Raw genomic sequence first — 19,713 nt, 5'->3', positions numbered from 1 at the left:
CAACAAATTCGTCTCCCACTATCCCAGGACTGGAGTTAGAAAACCATATTTAAATATTAGATTCACCACTCACCAGATACTTGATACTAATAAAACGAGAAGATATTCCTGAGCCTCACATTTTCATCTATAAAATGGAGATAATCAACTGTGGTGATGACTAAAAGAAATAATTTATGTAAAATGCCATGAACTTTTAAAATTTATGCAAATGTTTTAGAAATTATTATTATAAAAGATCTACCTTTAGACACGCAAGAAAATAATAATTTGTTTTAAAAACTACAATAATACAAAAAGACTAAATAAAGTTTTAAATCCCCATGTTTAACCAACTCAGCATTTCTAAGAAGACAGGCGTGCTACATCACTGTTAGCAGCAGGTCTGCTCTATAAATCCCATTGTTTGGTTATAAGTTTGCCTATTCAACTAGGCATTGCACTTTTATAATCATACAATACATATCAAAGGCTTCTGTTAGCTAAGAGGTCATAGAGAGCACATTCAACAGAAAGATAAAAGCACAGAATGAACTGAGCATTTAACAGAAAATAATTTCTTTGAACAAAGAAACAATATTTGCCCTTTATCTGGAAATGATTTCATGTCCAAAGGGTCTTTTTCCTTAAATAAAATGCAGGTATATTTTATGTTTTCTTTTATTGGACATTATATACCAGTAAACAAATAAACCAAAGAAGTGATGGGGGTTGGGGTGGGGGCACCTAAAATAAAAACAATAACAAACCACTTGGGTTGATTTTCCCTTTTTTAGGGGCCTAAAAATGATGCGGGAGAGCGAGGTTCTTGTCTCACGGAGTTGAAGAATGACTCTCACAGACAAAGGAGAGTGACTAAAGGGATAGAAGTTTATTAAGCAAGGGTACTGAAAAAGCTCTCAGGAGTGAGAGGAGTCCCAAAAGGGTTGCCACTGAGGGCTTTTAGGGATGGTCTTTTATAGAAAGCTAACCAGGGAACTTAAATCTGTTTAACATCTCTATTGATAGCACCATTGATTAAGGACTAGTGATAAAACCTTCAATGGCTTACTTCCTTTTTTAGGGTCCGGTAATTCTTGGTTGGTCACAAGTAGCTGTTATAACAAGACCTCACCTCTGACACCTAGGACAGGATGGTCTGGTTTGTTCCCTTATCTCTGGTTTCCTTTCATCTCCCACATTTTGAATTGTGTGAGCCTGATCCCATGGCCCCCTACCTATCTCTCCCTGCCTACCCCTGCCTGTCCCTTATTCAAAAACATTCATTGTTTGGCCAGAGAGAATCCTTCTCACTTCCTGATCAAAGGCATTAAGAGTGCTTTGGCTAGCAATCTTGTCTAATTTTAAAACTATCATATCAAATGAAATCCATTAATAACTACCAATATAACACAGCATGAAAATGAAGGTCAAATGCTATAGATTGAATATTAAATAAGGTTCAGAGTATAAGTAGCTTTTAAGAGGGTAAATTTTGCTTATTTTAAAGAAATTTACTCTAAAAATGTGCTCCTAAACCACATGACAGCCCATATGTTCTTTCCCACTGTTCAGTAAGAGTAGTTTTCCTGTCATCATTGTGTTTCTTTTCTCCTAGCTGACAATGCCATGGGGTTCAGGACATTGCACTCTATCATTATAAAATCAAACCTGAATGAATGCCTTCTCAGCTTCATCCCCAAAAATCCAGCAATGAATTTTCCACAAGAGGTCAAAATCTTTACTAATGATAAAATTTTCTAGTGCTGGTATTCTGCCTACACAATCAAAGAAGGAACCTAGAGTATTCCTATTAAAAGGTCCCATTCCAGAAGACTGCACCTGGGCGGCCTAAGAAGGTCATTTTTGAATGTCATTAGCACTACAGTGTACTGGGCTCTGCTGTAGTTTTACCTTCTTCATTAGCTTTATTCTGATTGTGGGAAAGACTGCTGACCCCTGACCCCAAAGACTTTTCCTCATCAACCATTTTGTATTTATAATTCTATCATTAGTGATAATAATGCGTCTGTGTATTGTGGTTGTGGATGTAACAGGTACTTGTAAGCTACTTTATCCGATTAGGGAGCAGTGCCTCACTAAACTAGGACATCTCGATTTTGATGGAAGAAGCTGATGGGCTAGGATCTGGAGGAAAAGACTAGTTCAAGAGGACACAGGTGTAAGGTCTGAGTGATCAAAAGACTTTGGACAATTAGATACAAGAGCTCTACTGGAGGATAAGACACAAATTGCAAAAGGAAGTCAGAAGAAACACTACCTCATAGCTGCTCCCTGAATCTAAGTGTACCCCCAACCTGTGTCTGATACAAGCAACTTCCTCAAAGCTCAAATATCCCTGCATATTGACTTTGAAAGGGACCTTAGCAGCCGTGGCCAAACACTTGTTCCTCAGGGAAACTAAAATTCTGTCTTCAAGAGTGTTGAGAAGGAGCAGTTCCCATGTCACGGGAGGGAGGGAATGAAAGCCATGTGATACACGCATTCAGGGATCCATGTGTCCAGCTCACAAGAGAAGCTAGCCTTTGCAGAAGTAACCTTCCTCTTTTATAGATGAGTGAAGTTCATAAAAAGGATAAATAGCAAGCCCAGGACCCCCGCTTCTGAAATCCGAGGCCAGTGACTTGCTCAGACACCACACTGCCCTTAAGGGTTTGGATACTCATCCCAACTTTGTTTCCCTACAAATCCCAACTTGGGTGGAAATGGAAAAAAGAGAAATCTGCTAAATGACTTCTACATGCACAAAACGCCTATGTGACTTAACAGAAATTACCGTCGCTCCAGCTATCTCTAAATATCATGGTGTGCTTTAGATTTACAATACCGAAATGAAAATAGTTGTAATAAGCTTGGTGATTCGTAATACCACCTGCCTCATAAATCAGTGTAATAAGGGGAACCTGGGTTAAACCATCATTGTAAGGAGCCAACATGTTCTAACTGCTTCATTCCTTTGCAGTGTATTTACTACTCTTTTAGAAAAGGTCACAGCCTTGGTGAAAAATAGAATTATACACCCAGAAGAAACCATAATCAGGCCTTTAATTTACCCCCCACACTCCAACGGACTTCATCCTAGATGGATTATCTACTGCCTATCATCTGTGTCCTTTCTAAAAAAGAAAACAAAAAACAAAAAGAACAGCCTCATAAAATGGGCTCAAAAAGTTCTTTTATATGACAGCACTTTAAAAAGTACTAAGGCATTGTACAGATGTAAGGGATTATCATTCTTTATATTAAGGATAAAGAGTTCAAAATCTCCATCAGGAAAAAGAGTACAATGTTTCTTTCACATTTTTTTCAAGCAGTTCTTTCTCATGACCACCCTAAATCTCTCCTTATTCTGTTTTTTTTTTTAAGATTTTATTTATTTATTTGACAGAGACACAGTGAGAAGGAACACAAGCAGGGGGAGGGGGGGAGGGAGAAGCAGGCCCCCTCCATTTTCCCCTTCTCTGCATATATAAATAGACATTGAAAATAGAATCACAGGATCTTAAGTTTGAAAAATACATCTCCCAGCTTATCTTTCTGATTTCATTAACGAAGATACTATGAACAGTTGTGGCCATAAACATAAATATGGCCTATAAGGGCTGAACAGTAACATAAATAAGGAAATCAGTGGAGTAAGAAAAGTTTCTTGGGTCTAAAAAAAAAAAAACAAACAATGCAAGCAGCATGATAAATAGTAGCCAATGCACAGGCTGAGTGGAAGAGGCAGCAGAGGGTAAGGAGGGGGGAGACCAGGACCGTGTCAGCCCACCGGAGGGTAGCACGTCCCCAATTGCGACCACGTAGAAATGCAGGCGCCTTGCGAGCCGATTTCTCAAACGGCTGAAATCCACATCTTTCCAGGAAAATCTCCTGGCTTTAAAATTGGGGTACTAATTTTTTTTAATTGATCAATCAATCAATCAATCACCTACAAGCCTGTTCCAGGCTTCCCCTAGCTGGTTCATGACATGATTCAGTGACATGATTCTGAACCCTCTTGCTGGTTTGTGTTCGGATGAAGAGCCTATGGAAGAACAGCTGGAGACCACTCCAGCGGTCGTTCCTACCTATTCCGTGGCCCGAGCGCGGGCGCTCCGGTCGGGTCCTCGGTGGCGGCCCAGGGCTCCGGTCTTCCGCTGAGAAGTGCTGAGTAGGTGCAGAGGGCACCCCCTGCCTCCAGACCAGGCTGCCACCTCGGGCGGAGTAGCAGTAAATCCGGGAGCTGGAGCAGTCCATACACCCCAAAGTACCTCCGGGTCACAGCCTTTTCAGGAAGTGACCTGCTCTTCCTCCTCAACCTCTCCAGAACCTCCTCAGAGGGTGAGATCCGGCGTGACTTCCGCGGGTGCTCACGGGAAATGGTGCTGCGCGTGCGCAGAACTTCCCAGGGGGGCATCCGCCGTCTCAAAACGGCTGAGTGAGCTCTTGTTGCTCCACACCGTGGCGCTGAGGAGGTAGCACGTGTTCCACAGAGCAGTGGTAGGCAGGTTAACAGAAAACACCTCTGTGAGAAGCTGGTGGTGGGCCCTGCGATCGGTAACCACGGGAAGTCGTAGCTCTTGAAGGTTCAGGAGTGAGGTGGCCAATTAACAGGAACAGATCTGGTGGCAGCAGGAAATTTCAGCAAAGCTCCCTGGCCAGTATTCCTGGAGGCTATGACACTGACATCAGCCAGATTTTCGATGGCAACAATGTCATCAGTCACCGAAAGAGCTCCTCCAGCGTCTTCTGAAGACTTAGGATGTAGATGCCATGAACTGTTCACTTGAAGTCAAGATTGGTGCCACCCAACTGGGTTTCTGCTGCATAGTGCTCAAGGACATCTTCCTCCTTCATCTGCAGGACATCAGGGCTCTGGGCATTGAAAATGTCCCTTTAAATTACAATGGAAATCCAGGACAGTACTGTTTGGACCCCACTCTGGGTAGCACAGAAAGACTGCCACCTTGTGAAATAAATTCTGTCCATGGGTTCACAATATGACCGATCTGCACATACCCTTGGACATTTGTTTTTGTCTTACAGAAACGTGACTGTAATGTTTCCATTCGCCCTCATGCTCCTCTAAATTTCACCTAGAGTTGAAGGTGGGAGGTTTCTCTTCCGAGGTCTGGGATTAAGGATACAGATTGCAACAACACAACAGCAGGAAAGAGACTCAAGAGGCAATGGTGTCTGTGATGCTGATTTCTTTAAGACCATGAACATCAGAAACATCTAAGATTTTTCACACAGGCGGGTCAGCTTTTAAATCACCTGTCAGATCTCTCTTTCCTAGGCAGAATACACCAATTAGGCTCCCTTTCCTTATTTGTTTCTGTTTTTCCACCTTTATGTTGTTTGGCTTATTCTCCTGTGAGTCCTTTCAAGCTTGTTAAATTTGTCAAAACCCATACTTGACAAAATGCTAGACTACTGCTAACTCCACAAAATAACTACCGAGCACCTCTTCCTCCTGGAAGGAAATGATATGCTTGCTTAAATCAAATATTGATTTTTTTTTTTAAAGCAAACATTAACAGTACACTGTTAGCCCTGGCACCGGATTAGGATAGAATGTGGCCTTTTAGATGGACTTTGATGCTTTGTTCCCTACTGCAAATGTATTTCCCCTCTCAAAAAACAGAAATTGGGGGAGGCAGGGGGACAGGACACACTATCTGCATAGAAATAAAAACAACGCTCTAATATTAAAGAGAAAACACAATGATAGAGTCAGGAAGCAGCTCCACGAAGCCATTACCATGCTTATTGCCGTTTGAAGGCAGAATGATTGAAGTTATTGTCTTAATGTAAGATTACTAAATAATGCATCCCATAAAGGAAAGACATTGTATTGGCCATAAAACGTGTGTAACTGCAACAGAATTCATACTTATTTAACGGCACTTTAGAATCCGATGGTAATTAAAATGAAGTAGGAATTTTTAAAAGGCAAGAGAAATTCAAACACACCAGTATATAAATTGAAACATTCTCTTTGTTTTGCAAGCACATAAAGAAGTAAGTTTCACATGGGTTTTTGGCTTCTTTTTTTCTTTTTTTTTTTCTTTTTTGGCCCACTGGGAGCAACACAATTTTGACTCCTCAGTATTTCTACTTCTAATTGCTCGGAGGGTTCATTATCAGCTGTCTAAAGTGCAATACATCAACCTTGCAAAGCTGAGTTACAAAAGACGTTCACACATTTGATGGGCTGCTGTGCTAAATACATCTTAATTTGTGCTGCATCTGCTGTTTTCTCATTTGTTTGTCACGCTGTGAATGCTGCAGACTTTGTTAGAGCAGCTCCCAGATTTTTTTTTTCTTTACAAATGCATCAATTCTTCATTAAAAAAAAAAAAATGGCTGTCTTCCATCATTGTTCATCTGTGTCTTGGAATGCCATAAACTCAATTCTGTTATGCACATATATGTATGAAAAAATCCTGTGCATTTGAATATGTCTATGTATTATATTAGAATAAATGCACATATTTTTGCATGTGCATCAAGCAAAACATTCAGTTTAATCACATAAAGCAAAACAAACTTTTTTCAGCCAGCACTGAATGAGCAAGGTGACAAACATTCCAGTTTCCTAACTCTGGCATGGATAAAAGTGCTTCAAGTCACCCAGGTCTGGTTTAGGTTTCCCCGCTATGCAGAAGATGTGCATTAGGGTGGGGCTCTCAGTTCCTACCAAATAAGCAGCAGCTCAAGTGGGAAACAAGCACAGGCGATTCAGCAAGATCCAGAATAAACCAGACTCACATTAGGGAAGTTTAAAGTCTATTTGGGAAGGAAAACAAATACCACCACCTCAGTCTTCACAAAACACAGGGTCCAAGGTAAAGGCAGGGCCTACTTCCTGGCACGTGACAATGCAGGCACACAAAGCCTGATGCTTACAAGAGCTGGGCTAGGTTTAATGCTCTGCTGTCACCAGTTAGAAATTTTTAATAATTGATAAACAAGCGACCCTGCATCTTCATTGTGCCCTGGACCCCACAAATCATGTAGCTGGTCTTGGGTGCAGAATGCATTTAAGGAACGCTGCTGGAACCGCTGATGGATTAACTCAGTAGCATTTCAGGCTGCCAGTTCTTTTATCTTTAAGATCACAAAAATGTGGGGCACCTGGGTGGCTCAGTCGTTAAGTGTCTGCCTTCGGCTCAGGTCATGATCCCAGGGTCCTGGGATCGAGTCCCACATCGGGCTCCCTGCTCCGTGGGGAGCCTGCTTCTCCCTCTCCCACTTCCCCTGCTTGTGTTCCCTCTCTGGCTGTGTCTCTCTCTGTCAAATAAATGAATAAAATCTTAAAAAAAAAAAAAAATCACAAAGATGTACCTCTTGAAATGAAGAATAAAAGGTTAGAAGGAAGAAAGTGGAGAGAGAAGGAAGCCTGAAGGGAAGGAAAACCAAATAGTATTTACTTTGTATTCATATAGTTTGATGGGCCATGAGGGATGGAAGGCAGCCATTTCTATGTGATATTTATTCTGAGCACAGAGACTCTTTGAATGAAACAGGTTAAAGGAATATGCCTTTTGTCATAGGTTTTGGGATCACTAGCCAAATTTAGGCACTCAGAATCAGTCTATAACATTGCAAAAAAAAAATAAGCTAAATACAGTTCTATTTTTGGGGTTTTTTTGACAATTTCCCACCACCCCTTCCCTCACAGTCATACACGAAATCCAAATTATTTCAGGAAACCTGAAATAAAAGCCAGGGAATACAGGGGAGTTGGAAACCTGAGAGAAAAGTCTGCAGCTCTTTTCACCCTACAGGCTGTTTATTTGGAGCAAGGCAGTGTGGACTGAGGGGCAGTGAGAGGCTGTCATCCTTTGTGTCTGTGCTGGGAGATGGGGACGCAGGGAGGCAAGTCTGCGCCCTCTCTTCTCCCGCCCTGTACACCTCTCCTTCTCCAAGAGGGTGACAAGGACTCCATTTACATAATGCCAATCAGTCTACGGCGTCAAGCTTTCCCAAGAACACACAGAAGCGATTACCAAGGCAGGCGTTATGACTGGTGGAGTCACAAACAAATCAGGGCTTCCATAAAGGAGTATGTTGAATCAATAAGGCGTACTGTTCAACCAGGGCTGAGAAAAACACCTCATAAAGTAACAGCATTTGTAAAGGTTAATCAATTCAGCTAATTGTAAATGCTCTCAATTGTCAGTCCCTAAGCAGTCCCTTCTCTTTGTAGCTAGTAATTCACTGTGGGATGCAGCAACTCTAAAGCAGGAAGCGGAGAAAGAGGGGAAAGCAGTCAAATTTCTCATTACTCTCTCCATGTTGTGCTCTGTCGGTGTCTGTAAATGTCAATACATTTACCACAGGGAGATCGCCTTTTTTCCCTACTAGCACTACGTTGCCTCCTTCATTATATACAAAACAAAGTAAAGAGCCTAATTATCTTGGTCTAGGCAGATGGAGAGGAAATCAGGGTATTGATCTTTGGGGCAATATCTTAAGGCAATGCATACGACTAATAAGCTGGGCAGTTAAAGGGATGGTCTTTTATTGACATTGGTAAGAAAAACACATCTTATTCACTGCCCAGAATTGACTCAGGGAAAAAAAAAAACTCCTCTTTTTTCCTTCCCACTGCCTCCATGTCCCAGTAAGAACAAAACCAGTGGGGAGGGTTTTTAAATAAGTGTCTGTGGAGATGTGACAAGTAGAAATGAATCATGTCAGATAGAAAATGATGAGATAATTCTACCCTAAAATTATAACTAGTCTCTGGCAGTGAAAGCAAACCACTGACTTTCATGGAACCAGGCAACTCTTGTCTTTCTACAAGGCTTCATGATCAGAATAGCCCATACTTCCAGGCCACTAATGGGTGTCCTACCTGGGACACAGAATGCAATTTGTTTTAGTGATGCTGCAAGAGTCTTAGAAAATGGTGGTATGAGTATGGGATGAATGATAAATTATTTTAAGGAGAGTCACTTTCTTTTTTAAGCTTTCAGATACAACCTTTCTGCCCATTACCATGTATATGTGCATGGTATTACATTTCAGAAAGTCTTGTTTCCCTGGGGTTAGAGAAATTAATCTTCTATATTTAGAAAATATAGGAGGATAGTTATTTTCAAGGAGTATTTATATAAGCCCAAAATGGAGATAAGAACTATTTCAAATGTTTGGGTGCACGGTAATATTTATAGCAATGTGTGTAATAATAACTAACATTCACCCATTTATTATACCCTAGAAGCCAATGATGTATATAATTTCCCTTATTGAAACATGAACTGCTGAAGCACGCAGTCAATTTCCCTTTATTTCATCTGCAACTTAGTAAAATGTAAATGTCTTCTCCTTAAAAGTAAAGCTGTGGGGTTTTATGAAATTTGGAAACATACTAAGAATCACAATATGGGGTGCCTGGGTGGCTCAGTTGGATAAAGTCATGATCCCAGGTCTTGGGATTGAGCCCTCCATGGCGGGGCGGGGGGGGGGGGGGGGGGGGGGCGAGGTGTCCCTGCTCAGCGAGGAGCCTGTTTCTCCCTCTCCCTCTGCCCCTCCCCCTCCTTGTGCGCATGCCCGTGTGCTCTCGCTCAAATAAATAAATAAAACCTTTAAACTGATAAGAACAGATACTACACTTGATCTTAGCCAAAAGGCCGAGAAGCAATATTAAATAAAACCTTTAAAAAAAATCACAATATATTATAAATCCTAAGCCTTCAACATTTTGACAAAAGAACATCCTTATCTTTTACATATCTCACTTTAATGTTATTAATCAGACATCGTAAAAGTATACTTAAATCTATGAAAGGCCTCCTGTCCCTGTCAAATAGTTTGACATTTCAGATTGTGTAATGCACTCGGACAAAACCAGTGACACAGTCAACACGTACCACCCTGTTGACCTGAACAGCACTGAAAATAAGCTGGGGGAGCTTCTTGGCAGCTGGTACATCACAAGAGTTTTTATCCCCAAACACGTGGGATAATGCTAGATCTGTGTAGGAAGGTGGCGTGTTTAAAGTAAAATTAAGTGGTGCATTATAATAATAATGGAGGGTAGTCAGAAAACAAAATCTCAGTGCTCCTCTAGAGTGAACAGAACCATTGGTTTACAGAAGGAATTCTGTCCTCAGTAAAAACAATTGCGTTCATGCATGAGTACAATTTAAAACATGCTATGTTTACCTCTGAAAAATGAGAAATTAACTAGTCAGTGATGTCCCAAAGCTATCTTACCGACAAGTGAGGGAAGACTCGCCGCTCTCCCACCTGCTCCTCCCTTCCCCTGTCCTCCCTCTCTATTCCTCCCCCTCCCTCTTTCTCTAAGATAGACTCCTTTCATCTCACAATGCCATTTTCCCACAATTTCAGGAGAAATTTCCTGACATCTTTGAAAATGCCGAGAATGGAAAGTGAAGTTCTCTAAATGCAATTTTTCACCTTAAAGGAATTGAAATACCTGTTAGAGTTTCAAGAACTATGGCCCCAGGCAAACAGTGAGCAAAATTAACAAAACAACCCCCTCCCCACCTCAGGACCCTATTATCTCATTTCATTTACTGATTGTTCCTGAGCATTTGGTACCTTCATCCTCATATATATTCATTTGAAGCCTCACCCTTTTATACATAATGTAATTTTCTTTCCAGAGGATAAATTTTTATATCAGTTTAATAATTTCTTGAAGTTATACTGGAGTATCGCTCAACTCAGTTCTAAATTAAAGCACTTATTAAAAAACTTTGAAGCACTCTCACAATTTTAAATCACTGTGCACATAGCAATTTAAAATTATGGGAGCAGTTTTATAAGCACTTGAATTTGGAGGTGATCAGAGACCTGAAAATGTGCAATATAGAGTAATTTAAAATTATTAGAGTACTTCACATTTTTTATAAGCTCTTCAGCTGGGAAGAGATCGGGTTCTAACATCTCAGCCTATGCAGTGCAAAGTGAAGTAGTCCTCAGCCTGAGAAGATTCACTCTATTAAATCAAACTACTTTAATAATTTTAAAGTAATGTACAGTGAGCATGCTCAAATCTCTAAATTCACTTTTAAATTAAAAATATTTTTCACTTCCAACCTACAAAAGACACTTATGCGATAAAGCAGCAATTTACCCTTTCAATTTTAGACATCAAACTGCCCTCTCGCTTTTAGAGTAGTCTTGGGAAAAACAAACACCAAAATATTAAAATATTAAAAATATTTGTTCCATTTCTTTTAAAAAAAAACGGAAAAGTATCATGTTATGAAAATCCAACAACCTAATTGTATCTGAAAATATTTCCATTTCAAAGTAAACTTTAGTGTACTATCTTTTGGGATATAACACTTTTACAGCCCAAAAAAATGGCAAACTAATATTGATGAAGGATAACTGGAAGAAAGGCAGGCAGGGAGAACAGGGGTCCCCCCCCACCCTACGAGGAAACCACCCTTAAAAGGATTTTACAGCACCCTGGAAGGAGCCTTCAACACTTTTCCACGTGATAGATGATGACAAAAGCCTGATTGGATGACAGACGCAGGGAGGGTTAATGAGATTAAAATAGTCCTCCAACAAGCCCATAAAAACCCCTAGACTTAGAAACCCCGATGACAACCCTCTTGGGTCCCCTCCCTCCTTGGGAGCTTTGTACTATCACTCAGTAAACCTTGCTTTGCTGCCCACCACTCTGTTTGCTCTACCTCTTCATTCTTCGAAGCAGCATGACCAAGAACCGAGGGCATCAACGGAAAAAAAAAAAAATCCTGTAACAATATCTCCATAGGGTTTTTAAGGTTAAACAGATAGCTAATTAGCTTATGGAAGAATGACCTCTATCCCACTGAGATGTATGGATGATTCTTCACAATCAGGCAGCTGTGTTGCAACCTGGGAGGATATATATAGACCCTACCATGTCTTCTGAAGAGCACTGCTGAGCTGGACGAAAGTACGCAGTTCCATAACATTCCCCCAATCTACCCTGGAGTTCGAAGAAAGGACAACATAACAGAAGCATGATACGTACTATACTAAATGTACATTTGGCAAACATGCCTTTCCAGTCATTCAAATCCACTTATGTGATTTTGTTCTTGTGAATTCTTATACTTTCTATAGCCAGGTTAGAAGGTAGAATTCTGGTCTGGATTAATTATTTCTATTAATAAAGAAGATTATTAACCTGTTGAAAGGAATTCTAATCTCACAGCAAAATGATTTAATTTCTGCTATTTTATTGAGATACAATTAACCTACAGTGCTATATTAGTTTCAGTTGTACAATGTAATGATTCAAGAATTCTATACGTTGCTCAGTGCTCATCAAGATAAGTGTACTCTTAATCCCCTTTATCTATTTCACCCATCCCTCCACCCACCTCCCCCCCCCACCAGTTTATTCTCTGTATTTAAGAGGTTTTTTGTTTGTTTCTACTTTTTTTCTTTGTTCACTTGTTCTTTAAATTCCACAAATGAGTGAATGCAAATGGTACTTGACTTTCTCTAATTTATTTCACTTAGCATTATACCCTCAGGTCTATTTTTGTTGTTGCAAATCGCAAGCTTTCATTCTTTTTTATGGCTGAGTAATATTCCATCATCTTTATCTATTCTGTATGGATGGACATTTGGGTTGTTTCCATATCTTAGCTATTATAAATAATGCCACAATAAACAGGGGGTTGCATATATCTTTTCGAGTTAGTATTTTCATTTTTCTTCAGTTAAATATGAATAAATACCCAGCAATGGAATCATTTAATCATATGCTAATTCCATTTTTAATTTTCTGAGGAACCTCCATAGTGTTTTCCACAGTGGTTGCACCAGTTCGCATCCCCCACCCCACCCCCCCATAGCAGGGCACGAGGGTTGCTTTTTTCCCACATCCTCACCAACACTTGTTATTACTGGTGTTTTTTATTTTAGCCATTCTGATAGGTGTGAGGTGAGATCTCATTGTAGTTTTGATTTACATTTTCCTGATGATGAGTGATGTTGAGCATCTTTTCATGTGTCTGTTGGCCATCTGGATGTCTTTGCAGAAGTCTATTCAGGTCTATTCAGGTCCTCTGTACTTTCTGGTGTTTTAAATGTGGTTACTGAGAGACCATTGATATTTGCATCAGGAATGAGAGGATTAAAAACTTATTTGGGTAGTTTACTCACTCCATTTAAATATAATGACCGATCTACCTACTTCAAATAAGTAGGTAGACATCTATAAAACCATTTTGAAAGCTTAAAAAATTTTTTTCTCTTAACTATCAAGTAAGTGCTAGGAGGTTACCTTTCCCTGCCTTCCCTTCCCTTGCATCTCCCCCCTTCCACCTCCCCTTCTGTCTCTCCCCATCCTTTTTCTTATATTCTCTCTCTCCCTCCGTCAAAGGTCCTATTCATCTGAAATTTTTTTTTTAAGATTTTATTTATTTATTTGACAGAGAGAGACACAGCGAAAGAGGGAACACAAGGAGAGGGAGTGGGAGAGGGAGAATTTTAAGTGTAGTCACACTGGATCTACTGGAAGGTAATCACTTAGTACCTCCTTGTTCTTTGATAATACTTGGAATTTTAACCTATAGCAGAATTGATCCTAACTAATGTGTTTAGAACCCACATGTGAACTGGCGTGGTTCCCAATAGCAGTTTGCCACTAGTGGAGAGTATGCTTTAACTGTTACAGCTCATCAGGGAATAAGGCTACAATATATACAAGCACTGCTCTATTTAAATGTCCTTCTCGCTTGTCACAGAAACTTCCAGAGCCACTTCATCTCACACTACTGATGCTGCCTGAAAATTAAAGTCTCCTGGGGGCGGAGTTTGGAGTTAGTAATGTCTTTGAAAGTGCTCTCTCTTGGAATAGGCTCTTTCATTGAGAGATATGCCAAGGACATCCTTAAAGTCAGAGAAGGAGACTTATTTGGAGGGTTGTTGCAATGAGTTTTTAAACTTCATTTCAAAGGCCAGGCTCTGAACACTAAAGACGAAATTGGGAAATATGGCTCTATAGCCCTTTATAGGAAGAAAATGAGATTCTGGATTTTGGATTCTAATCCAATGACAGAACTCATTGAAGGCAGGGTACACATATTGCCCAAACTCTCTAAATCTTCCCACAGAGAAATTCGTGGATGCAACGAGCATCCAATGTCTCAGTGATAATGACAATAATGGACTCAGTGGATTTTTCATTTTAAAATATTCATGTGGGGGCGCCCGGGTGGCTCAGTCGTTAAGCGTCTGCCTTCGGCTCGGGTCATGATCCCAGGGTCCTGGGATCGAACCCCGCATTGGGCTCCCTGCTCGGCGGGGGGCCTGCTTCTCCCTCTCCCACTCCCCCTGCTTGTGTTCCCTCTCTCGCTGTGTCTCTCTCTGTCAAATAAATAAATAAAATCTTTAAAAAAATAAAAATAAATAAATAAATAAAATAAAATAAAATATTCATGTGTATCGTGAAATCAGAAATATTATCTCTATGAAAACGTTTCTGCATGTGATGTAATGAGCACTGGGTGTTACATAAGACCGATGAATCACTGACCTCTACCTCTGAAACCAATAATACATTATATGTTAATTAATTGAATTCAAATTAAATTTTTAAAAAAGAAAATGTTTCTGAACTTAACCTATAAAATCTTTCTAACTAGCGTACTGAAAACTTCCAGAAGTTATATAATACCTGCTTCTACACAAAAGCATTTTGAATTTTACCGGATTTGCATTTGTCTTTATATGATGCTCAAACTGCCTTGGTTTTCATGTTATATCCAACAAAAATTGTTCTGGAAGAAGACCAAAAGAAAGCTGTTCTTGAAATAGAAATGTATAGTATTTAGATGGTTTGTAGGTATTCAATGGGATCAGTTCCTTGTCTGTAGCATCCTAAGAGCATGTAACTACCCAAGTATTCAGGGGTAATGACACAAAATCCTCTATTTGTGCCTGCAAACTAAAATTGTCTTTCAAGAAGCTAAAAAAATCTAAATAAGTGATCGTTAACCAGAAGTTAGAAAGAGATGATGAATTCGTGTGTGCCTGAATTGAGAGAGAAATTTGAGTATAAACAGTAGAAAAAAATCATAAGAGCACATCTATGGATTCTTGTATGTTGGAAGCAGAGAAGATAGTTAAAGGAAGCTCTAAGAATTTTTTTTCTCTAATATATGGGTTAACAGAACGCCTCTAAACAAAATTTTTACTATAATGAATAGGTAAAAAGTAAGTCAGGCAATTTTAATACAAAGAATTTGAAAATCAATGTGGATATTTCTAAAGAAGTAGCTATTGAAAGCAAAAATGTACTTGTATGCCTAAAATAAAGCAGGGATTTAGATGAAAATATAATACTCATACACACTTGGACTATGCAAACATAGTGAAACATGATGCACCTGGAACATTCGTCAATGGTTGCACTCAGGATATGTCATTACATCTCTCTGTAACCACCACTTTTAGGATCCTTATATAAAAGGTGAGAGAAGCAATATTGGATGATACCAATCTATGAGTCTCTCCTGTGTGCTACATTGACTTTAGGACCGAAATCAGGGAGATAATACTCAAAACCCCTTGTACACATGTTGTAAAGACGGATGTGTACTTTTAAGATAAAACTTTTTAATTCCTTTGCATTTTCCTACAGCAGTACCCTATGCTCATTGACATGAGTGTATTTAGTGCTATTTTATCAGAAAGCATTGCTAAATAAACAAAAATTTCATTAACACCGTGGTAACTTTAAGTAAATCTTTGCCTAATGATAGGTCCTTTAATTCCTAGTGCCTACTGCATGAGTTAGTCCATTTAAGTGAGAAAACATGTTTTGTCAGATTGTGTGAGTCTGACAATTTTTTGAACCAAACTAAAGCCTTTTGAGAATTGAATTCCATTTGCTTCAGGGGGGAAAAGAAGTGACTTTCTGGTTCAAAGGAAAAATGCTTAGAAGCCATATTTGAAAGGCTCATAAGGGGTCTTACACATCAAATAGCTCTTAGAAAACAACATTCTGATGAGTTAAGTGTAAATTAATTAGAAACATACAGATTGCTTTTCCTTGGCTATACACATGGGTTTCAAGGTTGAAGAAAGAGTGTTTGACGAGGTATGTTTGGAGCTTTCATGACCCAAAAAGCATAGTAAAGTAGTTCAAGATGTTTCCATGAAACAAAGATACCTGTTTCCTCGCAGGGATCTTTCCAAACAAATACCTAATGAGCTCTTATTTAAAAACATGCAGATGCAGGCAGGTACTCCATTTTGTGTTCCATCAAGTCTACCTAAAAGAGGATTTTTCCCTGCTAAGAAGCTGATTAAATCATTATAAATGAATTCCAGCCTTGCAGTGCTTCTGAAAGGGGAAACATAAGTGAAATAAGCATGAAGACATGCTCACTGCAAATCTGTCCTGTACTAGGAGTAGGAAACCATTTGTGGGTGGAATCCCTGAGGTACTAAGACTGCAGACCCAGGAGTAGTATTTCCAAAAAGTTTCCTGGATAATATCAGATTATGAGAATTTGGTCCAGGTAGTCTGGCTATATGTCCATCAAGTGTTTATATCCAATTAACAAGGAAATACAACTTGTCAAAGATATAAAAGCAAACGAACAATCGTGGAAATGTTTGCAGACACTCGTTCCCTAGTACCACCACTACAGAAAGTACTTTAAAATGTTATCATTAGCAAATAGTTATTGCACATCACTTATGGTGCTGAAACTTAATGCCATTAGGATGCCCAGAATGCATATCTTCAAACCCACCACTAAGGGGAAAAAAAAAAAAAGAATGGAAAAGAAAGAGGGAGAAAAAAGAGACTTAAGGTGTATAAAACATTACCCTTATATGTTTTGCTAAGTGATTTATTTTCTCTTAATTCTGTTTCCAATTAGCTAAAATAAAATTAGGATACCCCTCTTAAAGCTGAACACACATGAAGCACCAAGGCCATCCAAGAAGAAGTAACCAAGCTCAACTTCTCCAAACCCCTTAATTCTCATCTTAATATAAGGATTACTCGGTTCATATTTTTAATTTACTATAATAAGTGGTTCTTATATTTCCGCCCCCCCAGGATCCTTAAAAACTTAGAAATATCCCCCAATGATAAATTTTTGAAGAATTCTGAAGTTAAGTTTTATATAAAAATTATGCTATTACAGGGCGCCTGGGTAGCTCAGTCAGTTAAGCATCCAACTCCCAATTTTTGGCTCCGGTCATGATCTCAGGGTCATGAAATCGAGCCTGGCCATCAAACTCCTCACTCAGTGGGGAGTCTGCTTGAGATTCTCTCTCTCTCCTTCTCCCTCTGCTCATCCCCCTCCTCTCTAAATAAATAAATAAATAAAATCTTTTAAAAAATCATGCTATCAAAATTTCAAATAACTGATAGGGCTGCTCAAAAAAAATCACCACTAAGATAGCTGTACTATTTGGTTTAAGTTCCCTGGAGCCCCTTGAATAGAAAAGCCTCCAAAAGAGGTTTTGTTTAGGTCTCCATTCTAAAGTTGACGTCGGAGTACCATTTCTTTGGTTAACATGATGGCATGCTGCATTCCAGGGGAGACGTGGCAGCTCAGAGATATCTAAGATGTAATATCCGTTCTATAATCAGGCAGCACTGTCACACACCTATTTTCTTGGCACTTAATTGCTCTAAAGTTCCACTTTTGGTTGTGGGAGATTTCAAGAGAGAACTAACCATGAGTGTTTGCTTTCTGGGCCCTAGAGGCAATGTATGTCCAAGTGGATATATTCCATCATACAGCCTTACCTCAGAAAAATGAATTCAGTGGTTCACGGCCAAAATTTTCAAAAAAATATTTGTTGAAGATGATTGCCCCTTTGCAGGACATATATAAGGAGGCTTGCCATTTGCAATTCAAATTCAGTAATGCATTGAGTTAGAAATGTTCTCATGCTTACATTTTTCTTTTCATCTTACATCGTCCCTTCCTATTGCTAAAATATTTCTTTGTTCTTAAATAGATTTCAAATCTATTGACTCTCCAAACCTTAAGGTAAAAAATTAGTACCACCAACTCCCAATTTGCTGGCTGGTTATCTTTTAAGCATTTAATATGAAGTAGATAGATTTGCAACTCAGAACAAGCTCTCCTATAGAAGTACACAAAATGCATTGTACATTTTTGGTAGATTACTAATGATACTAATTCAGTTGGGCATAGCCACGTGGATAACATAGCTTCCATCAGAAAATCTACGCTGTCCTCCAGCTAAGGACACGAGATCAACCTCTGCTTGGTGGTACCCAGAACACGTGGTATGGGAAGAAGAAAGCGAGGTAGGCACTGGTGGACATCAGAAGTGTGGTGATCCTCTGTAGATACTTAAGAGATGGATTTTCTCTTAGTTCGTATTTCCCATATGTTGTCCTGCCCTAAGAGGAGTGTCCTAGGACTCATTCAAATATGTTCTTTCATAAAAGTTGATAATGAACTTGAAGAAATGTTGGACTAAACATAATTAAACAGGTTTCCATCCTCTGGGATTTGGGGGATTTTTAATGGGAGACATCCTCTGAGAATCTCCAAGTTGGGGCTGAAGTCAAGATGCCCTTGATTTATGAGATTTTGGAACCTCTGAACAAGGACCTAGGTCTCCCTGAACTAGTACCCAGGAAATGCTCTGGTTATTCTTTGTTTAAGTATTCTCAACTGAAAGGAGGGTGGTTGCCAAAAGGACCTCCCTCCACAGAGACCTGGTGTAGTGCCTCCCAACTGGAAGCTCTCCTATCTCTTTATTATCTACCTAAATCGTTCGTAAATTGGAGACTGACAAGATCCTCTTTTATTAGGCAAAATAATTTATAGAAATATGTCAGCACCTCCTAATGTGGAGACCTACACGGCAATGTCAAAACCAAAACAAACAAACAAAAAAATTGAAAGGGAGATTACAGTTACACAGTCTGACCAATACGTTCTATTGGCTTAAAAATAGGATTAAATCCATTGCAGAGAATACTGTCAGCTGTACTGATATCATTAGTACATCAATATTATTCCAAATAGATCTGCCTAGAGACTTGACTAACACATACCAAAGCAATCTCCCTTTCAAGGCTAACACAGTTGAAAGAAAAGAAAAATGCTTGAATGGGAAGGCAAAATAAGGGACACCTGGTTTAGAATATATCTTTGTGTTTATAAGGTGCTTTACACATTTTGTACTAGACTTTATAGACTAGACCATAGCGTGTGGTCAGAGGGCAATGCCGAGGCTCTGGATTGCAGCAACCAGGTATGTGTTAGGAACTTATATATAAGGAGGCTATAGAGTCCATTATTTCTGCAGAGCGTGCTGTTACTGCCGTTCAGACATCCCTGGTAGTGATTTCCTTTCAGCCAGAACGTCAGTATTATACAATCCGTCCATTGCTTCCATGCAACCCTTAACGAGGCAGCATGAGGTGAGCGAGTTGCGTCACAGGGCGCATAGAGAAGGGGCAAGTTTGGGCATTTGGCAGATTACACAAATGAGAGAAAATAAGGCTTACAGATAGAGGGGCTGAATGAACTATTTTTGCATTTGCTGTAACATCTCTGTTACGAGGAAGCAACGGTTCCAACACAGGTCAAAATGATCCACAGAGAACCTAAAGAGAAGGTAGAAGGACCACTCTGACAAGGAAGCTTTAGAGCCAGCAAACAAATACTTCCTAGAGAAAAACCAATGCTGCCAGGTCTTTAATGAAGAGAGAATCTGAGTATAATC

General features: G+C 39.5%; 1 long non-coding RNA gene and 1 other non-coding gene across 2 annotated transcripts in view; both read right to left on the bottom strand.

Annotated features, from left to right (window-relative positions):
- Positions 1–19,713, bottom strand: part of LOC144381147 (uncharacterized) — a 398,096-nt gene that overhangs the window by 31,598 nt on the left and 346,785 nt on the right. The window contains exon 10 of the long non-coding RNA XR_013445854.1: positions 19,496–19,594. This is a non-coding gene — a long non-coding RNA (uncharacterized LOC144381147). The remainder of the gene's footprint in view (positions 1–19,495; positions 19,595–19,713) is intronic.
- LOC118521668 (U2 spliceosomal RNA) lies at positions 9,456–9,638 on the bottom strand. Its single transcript, XR_013446104.1, has one exon. It is a non-coding gene; the product is annotated as a U2 spliceosomal RNA (small nuclear RNA).

This window comes from Halichoerus grypus, chromosome 2, assembly GCF_964656455.1.
Source record: "Halichoerus grypus chromosome 2, mHalGry1.hap1.1, whole genome shotgun sequence".
In the NCBI taxonomy this organism is placed as follows: Eukaryota; Metazoa; Chordata; class Mammalia; order Carnivora; family Phocidae; genus Halichoerus; species Halichoerus grypus.
This window is presented reverse-complemented; position numbering and strand designations above follow the sequence as displayed.